General features: G+C 46.3%; 1 protein-coding gene across 1 annotated transcript in view; it reads left to right on the top strand.

Moving 5' to 3' along the window:
• Window positions 1-1,576: 1,576 nt before the first annotated feature.
• Window positions 1,577-3,619, top strand: part of LOC102039206 (arylamine N-acetyltransferase, liver isozyme-like) — a 15,167-nt gene continuing 13,124 nt past the window's right edge. The window contains 1 exon segment of the mRNA XM_014310240.2: window positions 1,577-1,612. The gene's annotated coding sequence lies outside the window, so the exon portion shown is untranslated.

Raw genomic sequence — 3,619 nt, 5'->3', positions numbered from 1 at the left:
TTACATAAGGAAGACAATTAATGTAGTGAGCTGGGATGAGAATTTGAAAGGCATGGAAGAAAATGCTCAATAGCAGAGAGGTTTTAGGGAGAGGAGTTGAGAAAAGCTGAGTATCAAAGTACCAGGGAAAATGGGTATTACTCCTTCTGGGTCAGAAAACACCTGTATTTAAAAAGGGACTCTGCATTTCTCTGAAAATGACCCTGAGCCAGTTCACATAAGGGAATGTAGCAAGGGTTCAGTTCTGGCACCTTCTTTGGTCCCAGTAACTCTGGACAAGGAGCAGGGATGAGTCTCCTCACATGTTGTACAGAGACGGGGTCCACAGAATTTCAGGATGGTTTCCATCAGGATTGGGATCTGCCTGCTTGACTTCTGGCTTCTCCCTGTCAAAATGAGGGTCTGTGGGAAGAGAAGACCAGCAAGATCCAGACAAGAGTATGAACTTTCCCTTTGTACTGATTTGGACCTGTCCAGATGAGCCTGATGAGGGCAGGTTCTCCTTTCCCTTCAGCATCTTGTGCCTTGGGCATGGGCTCTCTCTTGTGGGGTCACAGACAGGCCACTGATGGCATGATAAAGAGCCAAATTTGGATATGGGAGTGGAGCTAGTAATGGGTTATCACAGACATCTTAGTCTCATCTGATTTATTAGCTCTGCTAATTATCCCAATAAATCAGTGTTTGAATGGAACTTGGCATTGACACTAAATGTGAAGGACTGGAACGACTGTTGGGGAGCTAACAGGGAAGATCCAGCTGCAGATGTCAGGGAATGAATGAGACTTGACAAAATGCAATCACTACTGGGAGATACAAAAGCAATATGAAATACTCTGAGAGGATGGAGCTCCCTGTGTGTTAATACTTCATCACTTTGCCAAGAGCATCTTCACCATCACCAAAATCTGCAGTTGATTCCTGTGGGCAAGGAGCAAAGGAGACACACACTGCTGGCCCAATGCTTTCTTACCTCTATGAAATTTGCTGTTATAAAAACCACATGGAAGTCACACAGAGGAAAGGAAGCAAAAGCAGCACTGACGTTCCTGTGCTGCAGACTGGGGTAAGCAGGTTGCAGGTGCAGGTTACTGCGCTGAAATCTTGGTGTTCTTCAGAAACAGTGCAAAAACCTTCTTGGACTGAATGCATGCAAGATTTCCTTCCCCACATTTCCAAACTAATAGTAATCTAATGACTGGGAGTAAAAAATTACACACCTGAGCAGATCCAGCAAGTTACTGAAACAAAAATATTTTGGTGACAGCCTGAGCAGGCCCCTGCAGACAGCATCAAACAAGTGGAAATGTGAAGCAGCCTCTGCTCTGACAAGAGCCAGGTTTGCACTGCTGCTGGCTGTACTGGCTCACTCCAGCTCTCATGCTCCTCCCTTCGGGGTTTGGTTTGGTTTTTTTTCAGCTTTTGCAATCTGACAGAGGCGGGTGAAAGCAAGTTGAGGGAAAGGACATTCCCCTGAAGAGCAGCTGGAGAGAAGTCCTCAAGCCTTGTTTGCCTGTCTGTGCTAAGTAAAGGACAGTGACAAACCTTCTAGGCTTTAGTGTAGAACCACCCCAAGCCCCGGAGCACACTGGCACTTGAACTGAATTTCCAGGTAAGCCTTTTTTTAACTCCTGGATCTTGGCAGCTGAGTGCTCTCTAAGCAGGAAGTTAAATCTGTCTGGGGACAGAACAAAGCAGAAATGATGTAAAGGCAGAGCAGGGAGCTCAGCTGCTCGGTGTTGTAGCTACGCTGCTTTATTTACTCAGTGGTGAGCCTCAAGCTACTCGGGCATTTGTGCCATCTGCCTCATTTCAGCAATCCCCATGAAAACAGCCCTGTAAACACCCTCAAGAGATGGACAGACAGACAAACCCTCACTAGCATTTTCCTTGTGAGTAAAAAGTTACTGCACATATTCTGCTTGCTGTGGCAGAGGGAAAGGAAGGGTGAGAAAGGGAGAAAATGGTTTAACTGGGATACTGGTTTAAAATTCACACAAGAAGAAGTAGGCTTGTGCCAAGTTTTCAGAAATGAATGGAACTGTAGTTCTGGGAAAATCCTGGGAACAGCCAAAAGCTGAACAAAGAGAACCTCCTGACTCTGATGCTCTTAACCCCATCGTGGATCACTCAGGCCTGCTTGGATGTTGAGACAGTGGTGGCCATGATCAGCAGTCAGAGTTCTGTAAAGCCTCTGTCCTAAAGGTTGTGTGGGGACCCCAACCATGGCACCCTCTGCTTCTGCCAGGATATTACACCAAATGGGAATTTTTCATTGTCTTTGTTTTATGTACTGGAAGTACCTTTCTAAAATCCCCATACAATTTTGGGGTTTGCCATTTTTCATGAGATTGGGAATATAATCCTGTTGAACAGTTGGATATTTTTCTTTTGATTTTACTTTGGGTGTTGCATACAGGAACTTGACAGCATTTTTGGACCTCTTGCGTCAATAATGGGAACCAGATTGCTCCATATTTACAGATGTCTGAAATTTAGCAGTGCCTGGGGAGAAATAACAAAAATACTTGGCTGCATCAAAGTCCCATTCCTTCCATCAAGGGGTGGGAAGGCTTGAGCTGCTTTCCACCTCTGTGTTTGTGCAACAGCCTTGCACTGAGCCCTCTGCCGTCCCAGAAGCACTGCCTGCTTCCTCACCCACGGGCAGCCACCCACCAGTGGGAAGATCAGGAACAGAAAGAGGAACTGCATCCCAAAGCATGATTTCAGAAAATTTGAGGCCTTTGAACCTTGTAGTTTAGGCCCAAACCTTGGTTTCCTCCTGGTGCTGGAGCAGGGCCGTGATTATCAGGACTGGGGAGCTAAGCTGTGCTGTGGGACGTAGCTCCCAGCAGATGCAGCTAAAACCCTCCCACAGCCTTTTCTGGCCTAAAAAACCCTTCTGCACTCCAGGTCATGTCTGTTACTGCTGGCACGAAGAGCAGGAACAGGTTAGACCAGCTCCTGCCTGGCTGCAAACATAATGAATGAAACACCATGGCAGGACAGAATTGCTTCAGATTTGGTTGCAGAAAAGGTTCTGGATCACAGTGCAAGAGTGGGAGGGTTTGTTTTGTGTTTCTGCTTTGCTGAAACCTAGAGCAAAGTTCAGATCTGAGTCTCAGTTCCTATAATTTCTAGCAGGGAAACATTGCTGCTACTGCTTTTGTTCCTTCCTACAGAGATTTGTAGCTTTGCTGGGCAGGAACTCTGCTGAAATGTGCTTAGCACAGCTGGAGCCTCTTGTCACAGCTGTAAAAGAGGCAAATAAAAATAACATTTGTGCTCATCAGCAGTGTCCCATTGGCTTCTCTCAGCATTATTACTCAGCTGCCTGTGATTCAGATATTAGTCAAATCCTGCTCCTCTTCTGAGCACCCCATTATAAGGGATGGGGAAGAGCCTTCCACCACTTCTGACACAGCCTATTATTTTTTCCCACCCTCCTCTCAGAGGCAGCATGGACATCAAGGAGTATTTTGCCAGAATTTCTTACCAGGGCTCCCACGATAAGCCAGACCTGGCTACCATGTCAGATATATTCCAGCACCACATCCAGGCTGTTCCTTTTGAGAACCTCAGCATCCACTGTGGAGAAAGAATTGAGCTGGACCTGGAA

This window comes from Geospiza fortis, unplaced genomic scaffold, assembly GCF_000277835.1.
Source record: "Geospiza fortis unplaced genomic scaffold, GeoFor_1.0 scaffold1081, whole genome shotgun sequence".
Taxonomy (NCBI): domain Eukaryota; kingdom Metazoa; phylum Chordata; class Aves; order Passeriformes; family Thraupidae; genus Geospiza; species Geospiza fortis.
The sequence above is the reverse complement of the archived record's forward strand: the minus strand, read 5'-3'. Positions and strand labels throughout refer to the sequence as shown.